This window comes from Anneissia japonica, unplaced genomic scaffold (genome assembly GCF_011630105.1).
Source record: "Anneissia japonica isolate Jap-2015-1 unplaced genomic scaffold, ASM1163010v1 scaffold694_len1028156_cov167, whole genome shotgun sequence".
Taxonomy (NCBI): Eukaryota; Metazoa; Echinodermata; class Crinoidea; order Comatulida; family Comatulidae; genus Anneissia; species Anneissia japonica.
Genome location: NW_022727885.1, coordinates 905,271 through 924,321, shown reverse-complemented (window position 1 = coordinate 924,321; position 19,051 = coordinate 905,271). Strand labels below are relative to the sequence as shown.

Sequence of the window (19,051 nt, the reverse complement as noted above, 5' to 3'; positions counted from 1 at the left end):
GTTCTTGAACCCAAACATATTAAACATCTGTCTCTTATACACATCTAGATGTGTATAAGAGACAGATGTAAGACCTCCTGCACTTCCAGCAAGGAATGCCAAAAAAAAACCACCTTCCGAAAATTCATAATGATATTTGCATGGTTCTACAAAAGTTTCTATTACTGTAATATAAATTGTTTCCCAGAGAGCAAAATGTATTTTGATGTCTAAAGAAAACTCATTTAAACAAATATTAAACTGAAAATGTTATAATTTTTTAAAAATATATCCATTTTAGTATAGTTTTATACCCGAAAGGACAGAAGTTTTAGAATAGTATGGACTAACTTTGTATATCCATCAACATTAATACCTTTCGGGTGAAGGGTTTTTAATTTTTTAATCCAAAACGATTCTCTTCTCTTGATAATTGATTCTTGTTTATTAATGATACGCTCAATACCTATAATTGATATATATTTTATTGAATGATTAGCTTGATTAAAATGACGGCCAACTAGTAAGTTTTTTTTCTTGATGGGACATTATGGTGTTTAATATCTGATTTATGATTTGTGAATCTAGTGTAAAGGGATGTAGTGGTTTTCCCCACGTATTGTTTACCACATTAATTTTGACATGTGATTAAATAAATTAACCAATCCATTTTGTCTTGAATGAGTGTTGTGATTGGGAAGGATCGCATTTTTTTTGAGGGGTACTGAATAAAACTAGTTTCCCCTTCTGATGGTTTTTTGGGGGTAATTTCTGTTAGATCCTTTAGGTTTTTTGCTCTTCTAAAAGCCACAATCGGAGGCTCCGAAAATAGTCTTTATATCCTCTGATTTGTTTAGGGTCGGCATATTTTTTTTTAATTGTGTGAGACACATTAGCGAGTCTTGGATCTTAAGTGAGAACAAGAGGCACCCTGTTTATTTGTTTCCTTTTATTATATTTGAGGAGGTCACTTCTAGGTTTTTGTGTACCTCAATTTATAGATTTTATTACAATACTCTTTTTGTAATTTCTGTTAATTAAGTGTTCCTGAAGATCTAATTAGTGTTTATTAACACAATTTTCCTCATTAAAAATACGACGAATGATAAGTGTTTGACTATATCCTATGCTTGGAAAAATATGATTAGGGTGAAACGAATTTGGTAACAGATAAAGATGAGCATCTGTTGGTTTTGTATATAGTTGAGTTTTAAGTTTATCTGTTTTCATTTCGACTAAGATATCAAGAAATGGGACTTAGGATTTAGATTGTTCGAATGTGAATTTAATGGTAGGGTGAAAGTTGTTGACGTGGTTCTTAAAAATGTTTAAATTGTCTTCATCATTAGTCCAAATGAAGAAAATATCGTCAATGAATCGTTTCCAACAAAGAGGGCGGGTATCAGATGATGCCAATAGCCGTCTCACCAAGTTATCCATAAAAATATTGGCATATGAGGGCGCTACTGGAGCACCCATTGCCGTTCCCTTAATTTGAAGATAATGAGTATCATTAAATATAAATTTATTCAATTTGAGAACTAACTCTAAAAGTCTAATTAAGTGATCGGTTGGTGGGGTAAGATGTGTTCGTTTATTAAAACCTTCTTCACATGCCTGTAAACCGTCCTTATGCATTTGTATATAATGAGGAGACATCAGCCGAAATTTATTGTGTGTTATTAGGGCCTATGCTATTAAGCTCCTTGTAATATACATGGATCATTTAAATACTGTACCATTATGTGAGATGTGAGCCCTCTAGAGTTTGTGAAATAAATTGTTCTGGAAATGAAGTCATTGTGTACGTTTTGATACGTTCTTGAACCCAAAGATATTAAACATTTTGGCGACGAGGATGGGATCTTTGAAATGATAAGTGATCCAAAACATTACTGTATAGTCCAGGACCAGATAGAACACAATGGCACTAATTGGTAAGATAGGCAAGTATAAGGAAGGGGAAGAACAGTTTGGGAACTACCTTGAGAGGCTCGAACAGTTTTCCGCGGCTAATTCGATAGCAGACGAGCGAGCTATGAGCGTGTTTCCTACGGTCATTGGACCGAAACCGTACGCCTTATTAAAGAATATAGTATCACCAGACAAACCTAGTGATAGAACATTGCATGAGCTAAAGCAGTTATTGACTAAACACTACACACCCGAACCGCTTGTTATTGCGGAAAGGTTCAAATGTCATCGTAGAAACAAGAAGGAAGGTGAAACGGTTGCCCAGTATGTAGTAGAGTTGAAACGGCTTGCACGGACATGCAAGTTTCAGGCATTCTTAAACGAGGCCTTACGAGATCGTTTGGTGTGTGGACTGGGAAATTCCATGTGCCAAAAGAAGTTGTTGACGGTGAAAGATCTCACTTTAGATAAAACTGTTGAAATTGCAACAGCCATGGAATTGGCTAATACCCAAGCCAAGGAATTTAATCTAAGTGAGGATAAGCCTATCACCGTAAACAAAATTAAATCTAAGCCAACCTACAGTAAGGATAAGCCTAGGCCTAGTGCGGGAAAACAAAAGGGTGGATCAGGCAGTCAAGGTTCATCCAAGGCGCATAAACCAACATGTTACCGATGTACCGAGGAACATTATGCTAATAATTGCCTACACAAGTCAATAATCTGCAGATTCTGCAAAAAGGTAGGACACCTAGCCAGGGTATGTCGAAAAAAAAAAGCAACATGCAAAGAAAGTCAAACAAGTATATACCAATACAAGTGATAGTGATGAGGATGAATATGATTTATATTCAGTTAAGAACACATCCAAATCTGGTATAATCTTGGATTTTTTGATCGACGGTAATCTAATTAAAATGGAGTTGGACACTGGAGCAGCAGTTACAATTTGGTCAGAGTCGGTCTACTTGAAATATTTAAAGGCATGGCCACTTGCAGATTCTTCAGTGAAGCTACGTACCTATGCTGGTGAATCAATCAAGGTGCTAGGTCGGCTTACGGTTCCAGTGAAATATGAAAACCAACAATACACCCTGCCTTTGTATGTGGTTCCAGGTAACAAACCATCTCTTATGGGGAGACAGTGGTTAGGGTTAATCCAGTTAAATTGGAAGAATATTTTCAAGGTACACGCCGATACCTGTACTAACGCTAACGTAAAATCCGTGACCAGCGAAACACTTACTAAAAGATATCCAGCTGTTTTTGCTGAGAAAGGTGACCCTATCAAGGAATTCACCGCTGCTGTGAAAATACCTGAAGGAACAAAGCCCATGTTTACAAAGGCACGGCCGGTGCCATATGCATTAAAAGACAAGGTTGAACTTGAACTGAAACGATTATTAGAAAACGGGATAATATCTAAGATAGATCGTAGTGATTGGGCTTCCCCCATAGTAGTTGTACCGATGGGTGATGGTAAAGTACGGTTGTGTGGGGATTAAAAGGTTACGGTAAATAAAGTGTTAGTTGTTTCACATCATTCCTTACCTACAGCAGAAGATCTTTTTGCTACCCTTGAGGGCGGGAAATTTTTACCACCCTTGATCTTACCAATGCTTATTTACAATTAAGCTTGGATAGTGAATCAAGGAAGTATCTCACAATAAATACGCACATGGGTCTATTCCAATTAAATCACCTTCCATTTGGAATATCATCTGCACCAGGAATATTCCAGTGTGTGATGGACCAAATATTACAGGGAATTCCTGGAGTAGTATGTTACCTTGATGACATTTTAATATCTGCACCATCTGAGTCAGAACATTGGGTTAGATTAAACCAAGTATTTCAACGGTTAGAGAAATATGGTGTGAGAGTTAAAAAACAGAAGTGTGACATTGGTAAACCATTAGTAGTCTATTTGGGTCACAAAATAGATGGAAATGGTATACTCCCCACTTCAGACAAGGTAGAAGCGATTGCACAAGCTCCCAGTCCCACAAACATTACCGAATTGCGCTCCTATTTAGGCTTACTAAATTACTACGGGAAATTTCTTCCAAATGTATCTACGGTTATAAATCCGTTAAATGCGCTATTGCGCAAACAGACACCTTGGTGCTGGGATAAGGTTTGCGAGGTTGCATTCCAAAATAGTAAGAAATTAATACTAGATAACTCATTGCTAGTCCATTATGATGTAAACAGGGAATTGAGGTTAGCGTGCGATGCTTCTCCGTACGGTGTGGGTGCGGTTATCTCGCACATAATGCCAAACGGTGAGGAACGCCCCATTGCTTTTGCGTCTTGGACACTATCTAAAAGTGAACAAAACTATGCGCAAATTGAACGCGAGGCACTATCCATAGTGTATGGTGTCAGAAAATTCCATAAATACTTATATGGGAGACGTTTTGTCTTGATCACCGATCATAAGCCACTTACTGCTATATTAAACCCTGAATCCCCTGTGCCAAATTTGGCTGCAGCAAGAATGCAGCGTTGGGCGTTACTATTGTCAGCGTACAAATATGACATCGTCTATAGGAAATCTAATGATCACTGTAATGCAGATATGTTATCTAGGTTACCTACCAAAGATTCTACAGATGAACATGTAGAAGTAAATGATTTCTCATATGTTGATGACTTGCCTATAACGGCAAATGATATTGGTAAAGCAACAATCAAAGATCCTTTATTAGCTAAGGTGTATGATTACGTTTTGAATGGTTGGCCAAACCATGTTAAGGATAAAGAGATACAGCCTTTCTTCATACGCAGAAATGAATTGTCAGTTGACAAGAGGTGTATTTTGTGGGGATTACGAGTAGTAATACCTGGCAAATTTAGGTCAACATTATTAAATGACTTACATGAACAGCACCTGGGCATATGTAGAATGAAAGGGTTAGCTCGAAGCTACTTATGTACTTATGGTGGCCAGGGTTAGACCAAGATATTCAGAATCTTGTAAACCAATGTGAAACATGTCTGTCTGTCAGAAACAAACCACCTCTAGCACCACTCCAAACATGGGAGTGGCCAAGTCGTGTTTGGCAGAGGTTGCATGTTGATAATGCTGAGTTAAAGGGTCAACATTTGTTCATTGTTATAGACAGTCATTCAAAATGGGTAGAAGTGTATCCAATGAAAATTACCACAACAAACAAAACTCTTGATATTTTAGGAAGACTATTTAGTTCTTATGGGTTACCCGAAGAGATAGTCTCGGATAACGGGCCCCAGTTTATCTCTAGTGACTTTGCCGAGTTTATGACTAGAAATGGTAGCGCCATATCATCCTGCTTCCAACGGGGCAGCGGAACGTACCGTTCAAATTGTGAAGAAGGCGCTAATTAAGCAATTACTTGATCCTAATCCACGTAAACGAAACTTGTCATTACACCACAAGTTAGCAAACTTCCTTATTATTTACCGTAATAGTCCTCATACCACGACGGGTAGAACACCCGCAGAGTTATTTCTAAAGAGACAACCTAGAACTAGGTTCTCATTACTGAAGCCTAATCTGGCTCAAAAAAAATTGATAGGAAGCAAGCTAAACAAACTGAGTATCATGACAAGGGTCGTGTACAAGAACGGATATTGCATGTAGATGATAGAGTTAGAGTCAAGAGTAATGTAGGTGGACTAGTTAAATGGTTGCCTGGGAAGGTAACCAAGGTGTGTGGTTCTCGTACCTATTTGGTATACATGTATAACAATTGTAAGATTCGATTTGTACACATAGACCACATATTGAGTTCCAAAGAGAAGGGAGTACCATGTAAGTCTGCAGACAATCCCTCAGTAGACATACAAGTCCCACTGACTAGTCCAGAAGGACTTCAGATGGAGGTTCTGGAGGTCCAGAAAAATCCGAAAATGGGAAAGGGACTCCGGGTCAGAAGGACCAGGTTCCACTAAGTGTGGATCCGCAAATTGCTGATATTCAGCCAAGCCCTCTGGTACCTAGTGCAGGTATTGCTCAGGAGAGGCGCTATCCTGTAAGAGTCCGTAAGGCTCCAGATAGACTAAGTTTGTAAACAGGCACACAAATAACAACTCAGTGTGTCAACAGTTTTATTGGTGTTGTGTTATACTAGTGTTCCTTTTGAGTTAAACCAATAATTAACCCTAATTGTTAGTTGAGATTCACAAAATAATACATTTCCTGTGAAATGGGTTGAGAGTGGCGTAGTTCATAAAAATTCTATACTGTTCTGTAGTTTTTTTTCACAGGGATGACAATTTCTTTAAGGGGGGGAGGAATGTAATATACATGGATCATTTAAATACTGTACCATTATGTGAGATGTGAGCCCTCTAGAGTTTGTGAAATAAATTGTTCTGGAAATGAAGTCATTGTGTACGTTTTGATACGTTCTTGAACCCAAAGATATTACACTCCTCTATGAACTTAACGAAATCTGTAGTATCTTTCATATATGATGGAAGTTGAGAGACAAAAGGGCGTAAGTGAGTGTCAATATATTTAGAGATCTCGACTGTTGGACAATTTGTGCCCGAAATGACGGGGCGGCTTGGGTTTCCTTTTTTATGAATTTTAGGAAGAAAATACAAACGAGGAGTAACCGGGTTTCTTTTAACTAATTGTGGTTGGATTTCATTTTCAATTTCAGTTTTACGAAGTGCCTCTTTTATGTGATCTTCTATGGGGTCATTGCTAAGTGCCTTATAGGCCTACGTAATAGAATCTGATAGTTGGCGTTCGCCTTCCCGGAAATATAGTCAAAGGTATTCATAATTAGAATGGCACCCCCTTTATCCGCTGGTTTAATTATCAAATTTTAATTACTTTCTTAAAGGGCCATTCTTTCACACTTTGAAAGGTTGTCTTTGCCTCGAGGGCGATTTATTGCTTTATCAATATCCTTAACAATCTCCTTATAGAAGACCGATAAAGATGGAGTCCAGTGTTTAGGAGTCCAAGAGCTTACGGATAATCTTAGCTGGTTCATCATTAGATGATTTACTTTTGGAGGAAAAATGATCTTTAAGCTTCATCCGCCTAAAAATATCCTGTAAATCAGAATGTAATTGAAGAGGGTCTATTTTGGGTGAAGTGGGGCAAAATCCTAGACCTTTAGACAAAAGGCTCAATTCATTTTCTGACAACGGATTGTCCGATAGGTTAACTACTTCTAACTACTACTTGGGCGGGCGGGCGGTCGGACGGACGGTCGGTCGGTCGGTCGATCCAATGAAACAAAGATCGAAACACTTATACTTCTTAGTACTTTTTATTATTGTATTATGATGTTAAAGCATTATTCCCGAAGCAATTAAAAAGGCCGCAAGAAAACATTTAAAATTACTTTCACTTTAGTTTATGAAAAGAAAAATAATAGTATTGTTATATATTATTATTATTATTATTATTATTATTATTATTATTATTATACTTTCGTAATGTATTAACTGATTGTGTTGTAACTGTTGCCAATTTGAAAGGACGCCCTCTTTGTTATGTTGACGCCAGTACTTGTGGATAGAGGGTTGACGGACGAGTCTTCTATGAGCAATTGGATGGTTGTGTGGTTGTTACGACTCAACTTATGACGTAGGAGAACATTAGATTGTACCAAACATGAATTTGGTTAGGTGAATATAAACATAAAAACTAGTTTATTCCTAATATTTTCAAATCTGTACCAGTATTAAACGAAATTCCGGTTCTCTCTCAATTTATTGCAATTTTGTGGACCTTTCACTTCAAAATGTAAGTACACAGTAAATATTTATGTTTTTTTGTATTGCATTAACAAGATACTGTCTGTGATAATAATTCTAAAAATAGCTTAGATTTTAATGTAACTATGGTATACAATGTAAACTGTTCTCAGAATCAAGATACCATCAATTGATATTGATATCATTTATGCAAACCTTAATAATAATGATAATAATAATAATAATAATAATAATAATAATAATAAATAGTTAGTATGGCCTATGAATCCGTTTTAATGCTATTCAATCTGAATGTATCCAATTACGTATAATAGAAAACGGTAAAAAAACAATAGTAATAATATAAAACAACAGCCGTGACAGCGGCGACGGCGAAGATTATGATGATGATGATGTTGATGATGATGATAATGATGATAACAATTTGAAGTATCGTTTTAATGTAATTGTTCTTCAAATACAGTATAGATGGAACATTACGTTGTACGTTGTCTGTTCATTTAAAGGTTTGGCATTTTACATACTGTAAACTTTTTTACTATTAAAAATATATGTACACATCATATCATTGATATGCGAAAATCAAATTTATATCTAAAGTTTAAACACGATGTCTAGAGATTTGTATATATTCCGTTATTACATTACTAAAATAAGACATTTTACCTACAAACAAAATTGTACCGAATTGGAAGATGCATTTTTACTGGGCCTATTAATATTATTGGTTACATATTTCGCTGACATGTTGTCTTGATGTTGTTCAGAACTATCGTACATATTTTATTAGTCAAGTGGGTATAAGTACTGCGTGTAGAATGTCACTTTTGCTTTGGACTGATTATCAAACCCTATGTACTCGCCAAACCTGATTGGTCAATGATGTAGTAAGTGTACAAATTTGAATCCCATGAGGTGTTTTTTTTTTTTAATGTTTTGATTAATATCCTGCCAACTTCGACCCCATGTATTTAACTCGCTTTTCGGATGACTTCCTCTGCTCCCATGAATATGAAAAACTGGTATTTGAAATAAAGGTCTATTAAACATAGACCTAAATGAAAATCAGAGAGAAAATACGAAAGTTCATAACTCAGATAGGTACATTGGAATTTGCAATTTCTAACAAGTGCTTTTTGTTAGCAAAATAAAGGGTTGACTGAAACACAAAATTGATATTGTGATTGCAACCGGTGATAGCCTATTTAACATATTTTCAAGAAAACAGAAGTAAAAACGTTCCTGATAACTAAAGGGTAAAATTTACTTAAATCAACAATTATTTGAATGTGTCAGAAATGCTTAGAACTAACACGTTCTGACCATAATAAGTATAATTTATGAGAGAAAACAGAGCCTCATCATCCATAATTATTTCTCGTGAACGCGTATTGCGATATCATTCAAAGCTGGATGAAATACTCATTATGTTACTGTAATAAGAATAGAATGATTAATTGTTTACAAGTAAATTAAAAATACGAAGGCAGCAGGTCGTAATTAGTGGCTGTAATTAGTTTTACTTTACTTTGTTACATACAGTACATTCGGACTCATTAGACTACCAATGAGCCCTAAAGTGTTAGGAATGTCTGAGAAAAAGTTGTATTCACTTGTAATTCTGGCTCGTCTGAGTAATATTAAAACACATTTAGAATACGTTTTTATTCACTAAGTTACAAGTATTGACTCACCACGTACTCAAAACACACTCGACTCCATTAACAGTAGGCCTAGTTGTGCAAACACACTAAAAAAAGATCAATATAATTAAGAAAAACAAATATTGCCAGAAAATGTTAATGTTTATAGAAAATAATTTTTAAAGTGTTTTGTTACCATTTATTATATTATTTAAAAAAAAATTGTTTCAAATCTGTTGCTTTCCATTAGATTATAGTATATCTTCATTGTTAATAAATGATTGATACTGTTCACAATTTATGCTGTATTTTTTTAATCTAATATAGACCACTCTTTGTCAACCGAGTATTATTCTTTTCTCGTGATACTGCTGTTTATCATACTGAACTAAACTAATTAAAAAAATAAAATAGACAAAAACATAAACAACCAAGAAGGCATATCCAATTTATAATAATTTCTTAGTGCACTGATATGAAGGTTGCACATTTACATGTATGTTACTGATATATAAAATCACCATGGTTACCAGAAATTATCCTCTTTAATCCGGTTAAATTGATCGAATTATTGCAAGAACGCTGCATAATAATAATATCGCCATGGTAAAAACTACATGACTTTATCATCCTACAGTATGATGAGTTTTACGGTTGTTTAATCGAAGATGCTCATTTTGTTGGTATGTTTATTTAGTTTGAAAGGATCAAGGAAATCTGTTTATTTGTTTATTTATTTATTTATTCATCTATTTATTTATTCATTCATTTATTGATTTATAGCTCTATCTCGCTGCCTTGAGAAAACTAATAATAATAATAATAATAATAATAATACTATGATTATTATTATCAATAATAATAATAATAATAATAATAATAATAATAATAATAATACTATGATTATTATTATCAATAATAATAATAATAATAATAATAATAACATATACAACAGTAGTAGTGTGTAAAAAAAGGCAATATAATGATGACCCTTCACTGTCTATTTGATAATGTCCTACTCCATATTATAGTTAACCGGTATAACACTAAGCATGCTTTCTTAGAAACTACACCCAAAGGAACTACACTAAGAAAGGTGTGGTATTAAGTTCAGTACACAATGAATCATCGTTTGTGCATTGTATCACCGTTGTGCAATATTAAATAAATTAGATATAACTAAAACTATTAAGTAAAAACATGGATATAACATTTACCGAAATAATGCAAAAAATTACAAGATAACAGTTTTAGGCGAATTTTCTTTTAGTAAAAACATTGTTTTTTCTTTCACTTTTTATTGTACATGTATTTGTAAAGGCTTATTCGTGACGTAATGGTAATGTACAATATTTTAATTATTTATTTTAATTACAATAAAATATTGATGATGACTTTGGTGAATGAATGAATGTACGAATAAACGAAGGAACGAACGAAGGAACGAAAGAAAGAATAAATGAATAAATAAATGAATAAACAAGTGGTGAGTGAATTGATGAATGAATAACATAATTATGTTATATGATTTTAGGATATTGATCGAAAGTCTATCGGTATTCGGTGAAATACATGGTGACACAGTCTTATCATCCACCTATATAAATGAATGAATGAATGAATGAATGAATGAATGAGTAGTTGGACGAATGGATAGATGGATGGATGGATGGATGGATGGATGTATGTAGATGGATGGATAGATATATGTGGGTGTGGATGGCTTCATATATGTAGGGAAGTCTGAATGGATGAATCAGGAATGAATGGGTGTATGAAATGGTGGGTGGGTGGTTGGGTGGGTGGATGAATAGATACAAGGATGAATAGGCGGATGGGTGAATGGATACATTAATTTTATTTTGAATATAATAGATAGAAGGGTGGATTAAATGGATGAATGGACATACGGAGAAAATGAATGTAATAAAATATTTTGAATTTTGGGCATTTAATAGAGTTTCATTACATTAATAATGCATTACTGATCAAAATACATACTATAATACTTAATAGAAGTGTGATCCAACAACATAGGGTGAAAAGTTCAATCAATAATATTTCGCAGCACGTTGTCAATAGCAATTAGTCTTAATGAAGATCTGTGCATTATTATAGAATCAAAATGAAATTTTGGAATATATATACTGTGTCCTGAGAAAAATTGCAATGTGGCGTGAGCTTCACTGCAATTTTTTTTTTTCGTATTGTAAAGTATTTACTTTCTTTTACTTAGCGCTCTTTTGACACACAAATTAAGATCAATAAAGGCACAAGTGGTTGATGGTTGGAATATTGCCTGTTTGATAGCTAAATATTGACATGTTACACAATGATTGACAAATTAATCACACCATCAACACAAGATCGAAAGTGAGATGCAATGTTTTCATTTTGGTTAGAATATTGTCAATTATTTTGACTTTAATTCAATAAAACGAAGGTGATTCAGTAACGTACATGTTCAACATGTCAAAACGGATTAAATATTTTAATTAACTTTGTTTTAGTTATAGAATGGTAACTTTCAATTCGGTAACGCGACTTTATAGTTTGTTCAGTTTAGACGTTCTACCAATATTATTTGTGCATTGACCAAAGTTTAATAATGCTTATCTTTTTGTTTTTTGCCTAAAAGTGTAATGATTTGCAATAAATTGGCAAGGTTAATTGTGAAAATATTGTATATTGTATAAGAGAGTATCAAAGTATTATGGCTGTCGAGGTATACCTGTTTAGTAGAGCGGCTAAGGAAAAAATCGTGCATGTTTGGAAGAAAGCATGACACTTCCCACAGTGATACTATGATACCTAAGGGTCAATAAAAAAAATAGACCCCAAAAAATAATCCGCTTATTGGTCACCATCTTGAAATTTAAAATGGCCACCAAAATATTGGATTTTTATCAATAATGTTTTTGATCTACTTGTTTATTATATGAAAAAACAAAAAAGCAAAAACGCTTCTAGACAGTCGAATACAAAATGTTTTATTCGTGTATATACCACAGCACAGGTGGACAAAGTGCGGCCCGCGAAAATAAATTAAAAACCCTATGTATTTAGCCCGCCAAGTAGAAAACATATTATTGTTTACGGGCAGACGCCGATTATGTAAAGAAGTAACATTAAACTGAGAATAAAGTGGTGTAAAAGCAGTGCTTTGAGGATTTTGGAAACTCAATGGAAACATCAATGTTTGAGTGCATTTGCATGCAGTTTGAGTGCATTTAGCACTGTTTCTGTCATTATTTGATTAGTTATACCACAATGTTAGGCAGCAACATTGATTCTATGTTACTTCATTATAATACAGGTATGACTTCTAGAGTATTCTTTCAAACAGTATATCAACAAACAGTATAAGGAATTTTTTTAAATTTATTTGACAGGCTATTTTCGATACGATACTCACATCACTTTCCATTTATTCGAGCTCTGTTGTCACCATTATTTAATTATATAAACGGAGTGCTACACACAAAAATTAATTATATACATACATACATATATATATATATATATATATATATTATATATTATATAATTATGCATATTTGAAAATGATATTTAGTTATTCGATATTATTGCCTTCATACCGTTACTTGAATGTGATATTTAATTTATGTCTACATAATTTCATTTATGCTAAAGTTATCTATATACTTTTCTTAATTTTTCTTTTATTTTTTTTCACTTTCTCCATTATATTCATTTTCTATTCTTTTTTAATTCTTTTCTTTTCCATTTTTTTTTCTTTTCCATTCCGTTCTTTATTTTTCTTTCTTTCATTTTCTTTTCTGTTTCTTTTCCTTTCAATATTTACATACGTGTTTATATACCATTTGGAAATGATAATTAGCCATCTCATAGACATGAGGTCTATTCGATATTAGTGTCTTCACACCATTAATTTTAATATTTGATTTATGTTTACATAATTTCATTTATGCTAAAACTAGCTTTAATATAGATGATTTTTAATATCTGCATCTATCTCTCTCCCCAGGGAGGATTTGAAAACTAAGTAGACTCAAAATCGAAGAAGTTTTAGGTTTTTAATTCAAAGAAAATAACACCATGGCACTTGCCATCTAATTTTCGCCTCGGATTTTTTCCACTAGAAGATTTCTTTTCCATCCAGCTTTTTTTCCAGGCTTTTTCTTAAGGCTGTTTTCCAACTGCTATTTCCCCCGGCTATCTTGTCCCAATATTTTCCGTTGTATTTTTCCTCCTAGTTTTCCAACTGAATGTTTTCATCAGTTTATCTATTGTGTAAGGCGGAACACACTATTTGTTTATGCTTTTGTTTTAGTTTTGTAAGGATACATCATAAATGTGTGCCGATGATAAAAAGCCGTATCCAATCAATTAATTGATTGACTCTTGCATTTGAAATACTAATGAAGCCAAAAGACTCATTGTAGAAACGTGATTTTAAAACCTCTTTTTAACATTAAGTACTCCTTTGGACTATAAATAGCACATCTATTTCCTGGTCGGTCTATATATTATCCTACTGATGTTTTGCTGCATCAGCTAATACTAATCTGGCAAGGAGTGGAAATATTATTTCCACCATTAAGAATGTCTGGTAGTGGCCATTCTTGTACTATGCCGAACATTTTCTAGTAGGTTTTATTGGGTTAACTCACAAGCTATTCTATTATGATATTAAATTGGTGTGATATGTGCTGTAAATATGAATACATAGGCTGAAATTAATTGTTTTGGCGGCCATATTAAATTTCAAGATGGCGGCCATTTTGAAATTTAATATGGTGGTCTTCTGAAATAATTTCTGATGGCTGTATGGTAGTCCCTGTTATGGAAATCATATGCAACGGTCTTTGATTGACAGTGCTAAGTACCGTACTGTAGATATGAATATTGACAAAAATATAATTAATTTGGCGGCCATCTTGAAATCCAATATGGTGGCGCCATCTGACAATAATTTATGATGATTGCATTACACTCCTTGATATTGAAAACATGGGTAATGATCTTCAATTGGCAATGACATGTGAACTGTAGTTACGAATATATTGGCTAAAATCAATTATTTTGGCGGCCATATTAGATTTCAAGATGGTGGCCATTAGGAGGCGTTATCTTTTGGAGTCTATTTTTTTAATGATCTTTAGGTGTCATAGTATCACTATGGGAAGTTTCATGCTTTCTTCCAGAAGTGCACGATTCTACCTGAAATTCAACATTAGCCGCTCTACTAGTTGATTCTACCCGATGCATAATGTACTTTTCTTTATTCCACTGAAAGGCCGACTCTACCTCCCGGTTCCTTTGATAGTAAACAGTCATATTTATGTTAGGAAGCATCTCTTTTATATATGCAAATACTGTCTGTCTCCTTTTGGTTTTAAAGAGTTTACTTTACCGTACCCATCGGCCGCAGCCGAGATGGTGCTAATAACGGTCTGTCAGAATGTGCTGTCGCTAATTGCTCCACTGAGTTCCTCTGAGCTAAGTCTGGTGTCTCTGGCAAAGATGTCGGGGAAAGTGAGGAAATGCCGGCCTCTTCGAGAAAATGAAGATTTACAAAGAAAACATTTATAAAATCATGTCGTCTTTTGCTCTGTGGCAATATCCAGCACTACTGAAAGTGTGTTTGAAATTGGAGGGATGTCATTATAAATCTGCTGGATTAGATAAATCCATTCTGCGAAAGAAATACTTCTTCCATCTGAATTATGCTACTAGTGCGTTGATCTTTTTTTCAATGGTGACAAATTGGTATCATCTACCGGTACTTAAGATTGCATTCTAGTCTCTTCTTTTTATTTTATTTTTGTCTGAAGTTTTCAATCTTAGAAACCTGTTCAACCATCTTAATTAATCGATGCAATTACAAGATAATTGGTATGGTACGTGGTTTAATTCTGTGATGAGATTTTTTAATTGTTAGCAAGATAGCAGTGTCATTGGTTGAATTAGAAACCTCGATGAGATGTTATTTTTACCCGGCGTGTACGGTCCCATCAAATTATCTTGAAGTCCATATTCACAATTGAATGATAACGCTTCACGTTTTTACGACATTTTTTACTCCCCACTTATAATTATATGCACGTAAAACCAAGTACTGTACTTAGAAGTAGGAGATGTTTTCCTGTGTACTGCTAAGTCTACTATTTGAAAAAAAAAGCGCTTTTGTGGGTAATCATTGGTGGTTTTTTATACACTAGGAAAAGAGTAGGATTTGTCTTCTGGTGTACTGCTAAATCTACCATCTAAAGTACCTTTGTAAGTTACGTCCATTTTACACCTAAATGACTCTAATCAAGTCTTTTGCACACTATAGTTGTAGATAACTTTCAAGACAACATCGATGCAGCTGACAAATACATTCTTTACTTCAATATTCTAAAGGGTTTATACACTGCCAACTACTGCAGTACATTTACGAACGTTGAAGAAATTTGAACACATCATCGCTTGTGGACAGACGAGAGTAGCGGCACCGGTTTTGCAGCTCAGGCACGGAGATCCATAGGGGAGAAGAAATTTACTCTACGGGATAATCCACGATTCGAGCACTTTGAAACTCTGGTGTAAATTGCTATATAAATGGAACTATTATACGACATCACACAGATAAATAGATGAATGTATTCGGTGTAAATACCAAGGACAGCCCACAAAAGTCTGGAGAAGACTTACTTCCAGTGGGGTTCTTCAGGTGGTGATTAAGCAGTACACTGAGAGACAATCCTCTACTCTGTTACGAGTAGTGTACTGCGTTCTTCAACGTGCACATAGGTCATAATGCACACGGGACCAACGACTTAAACCTATAATCCGAAACACGGTGCGCTATTTTAATTCGCATTTTAGCTCTCCAGATGAAATCATGGCGAGCAGCGATGATACTTGAACCGGGGACCTAGAGATACACATGGATTAGCGCAACCACAATTTTATCTGACTGAACTACCTACTGATCATACTGATTTCTCAAGCACTTCAGTGAATATTATCATCATCATCACAATTATTATTATTATTATTATTATTATTATTATTATTATTATTATTATTATTTTAATCATAATCGGCAGTATCATTATAAATATTTTTTTTAAGGTTGGCATTGCGAAGCAACAATCAATAATTTTAAAGTGAAGCTATATATTCCTGTTTGGACTCTCTGCAGTTATTTTTCTCCAGATGACAACTGAAGCCACTCAATCGAAACGACGAGACGTATTTTCTAAAAAACAACAGTTCTTTTATTATTTATAGTATATTATTAATAGTAGTAGTATCATTATTATATAAGCGTAATGCATTTATGATTTTCATAATTTTTCCATGTTTTTCTTTAACATTTAAATCACACACTACTCCCATTATATATAGATGAGTTTATTTTTTATTTTTTTTTTTGTGTGTGCCAAACGTTCCTTTCGGTCATAAAAAAGAGGAATGCAATGTGTTACTATTGTTGTAAAAGTCAGCCTACAGGCATACCTGACATCAAATTGACACTTTTGAAGGATGTCTTAGGTTTGCCTAATACGCTGGTAAGATTCATTAAAACCACTCCAACTGCAAATAAATGACAGTATTCTGCACAAATTTGCTTTGAGCAAAAGGTTTCATTAGTTGTCTGTGTGTACGTGCAAGTATCAGGCGCTACTCACTCACCCCGATCAAATCCCAATGATGCATTGAATGTGCTGTTAGTATGCATAGAATAACAGTTCTTTATGAATTTCGATGGCAAATGAATGCGGTTCCTTTGAGTGCGTGCTTCATTATACATTCGTTTCTAATAGAGACAGCCCGAGTTCATCGATATAAGGCACTTTTTTTTATAGCTTAAGCCACCTGATACGATGGCTTTATTGTAATGGAATTACATAAGATTGTGGATTCAGTATTTTGAATACAAATATAGGCCTAATCGATTTTTTTCTTCTTTTTGTTCTTATAATTTTCTTCCTCTAACTCCTCTTCATCTACATTTTTGCGCAGTGTTATTCTGTCCGCTACTTTGGTCGTTTTTCGTGCTTTTATCTTCTAACAACCAAATGAAGATCATAATATCAAGAATTTTCATTTAAGATTTTTAAATTAAGAGTAGTAATTAATTTTTATTGTTAGCGCAATTTACTTTTTCTAAAGCGTTTTATTTACAGGTAGGTTCAACTCAAAATTACAATGATATGCATTTAACAATATCGTAATTAACCTATCAAATTCATGCAATGTTGAGCCTGAAAATCAACTGTTTATCTATCTAATATGTATGGTTCTTCACATCACCATCACCAGTAGCCCTTAAATTGCAGCTTTGGTTTATGCTTTCGAAAAAAAAAATGTTATTTTGTTTTCTTGTAATTTTTTACTTCATACTTTTTTTTTGAGTGACATTTTTTAGCTAACATTTTCAGTTTTATTATGTCAATAAGGAAAAGACATAAATTTTATTTTAGAAAAGGATATAATAGGCCCTAAGTAAAGTTATTATTATTATTTTCTGCTTGTCAACACAGAAATAAATTAGCTCACCAGGAGTGGCACGGGCACGTCTTTCTTGGTTTTCATATTGTTCCTGTTGTATAGCCGGAATTCTTGACTAGCTACGTGACAAATAATTTACTGTGTATAGTATAGGATGTTAAAAAAATCATCTGGATCTGTGACGTCTAACTGCTTTTTTTGTTTTTTCTGTAATTCTAATTAGGATTCTGAGTTCCAACTTGTTGTTTAACAGAATAAACAAGTTATTAAAGTTTAACGCGTTTTATATTGTTTGAAAGCGTTTCAAACCAGTTACAATTAGGCTTGACGAAAATTCGCTGTGAAACGCATACACTTCTCAACCTCAGTGAAAATAAGTATTGGTCGTCGCTACAACTTTTTTTAGGCCTACTACTTTGGTAGTTTTAGCTTATTGTTTTAGGAAACACTATGGAATTTTCACCACAAAATTACTTCTCTTAAGTAACAACAGGAATCCATTATTTAAAATTCAGGTCATATTGTGACAATGAAGAAAAGCCGAATCTGACACAAACATTTTTAATCTCCCATATTATACTGTTTATGTTTTTTTTTTGTTTTATGTTTTTGTTTTGTTTTTTACGTGCTCCACGGCACGTTAGTCACTCTCCATGTTTACATCTTCATTAAACTTTGTCCAAACAGAAAAGAAAACAACTAGTCTCGATCCTGAATATGTTGAAGTTAAGGTTAAAACTTGTTATAACTTTATATTTGTGAATGACGTTTTGAGTCCTAAAGTAACAATACATTATAAAGTAGGTAACCGACAAATATCACATGTGTTTATATGAGATATGCCGAATCAATGAGTATGTTCGATTAATGATATAACATTGTAAGTCACTTGTGCTAAGCTAACTCTGTTTTAAAATTAATGTAATCGTGAAACAATTTTGTATTGTTAGTAAACTTCAACAAAATTTACACATCGGAGGTTGATTTTAGCTGTAGAGATTGTGTCGTTATGAACTCTCCTAACAATGTAGCTAAGCAACGCGCAGACCGTATTTATAGTATACACATCAGTTGTATACATCCCAAATGATGTGATTGGGAACCTGGGCACGACGTTTGTCAAGGAAAATGCTTTAGTCACGTTCACAATGGTCTACTTAAACAAATCTGTTGTGATATAGTAATAATAAAATATCTCATATTAAGAGAACGAATATTGTAATTTAATACAAAAAAGAAACTAAAATCATTTATACATGCTAAGGATTGTGACATATGTACATAGTAGAAAGGCCTATCTTAAT

At 33.9% G+C, this 19,051-nt stretch overlaps 1 protein-coding gene across 1 annotated transcript in view; it reads left to right on the top strand.

Moving 5' to 3' along the window:
* The first annotated feature begins 7,461 nt into the window (after nt 1–7,461).
* LOC117113839 overlaps nt 7,462–19,051 on the top strand; it is a 45,466-nt gene continuing 33,876 nt past the window's right edge. Inside the window, exon 1 of the mRNA XM_033257291.1 lies at nt 7,462–7,645. The gene's annotated coding sequence lies outside the window, so the exon portion shown is untranslated. The remainder of the gene's footprint in view (nt 7,646–19,051) is intronic.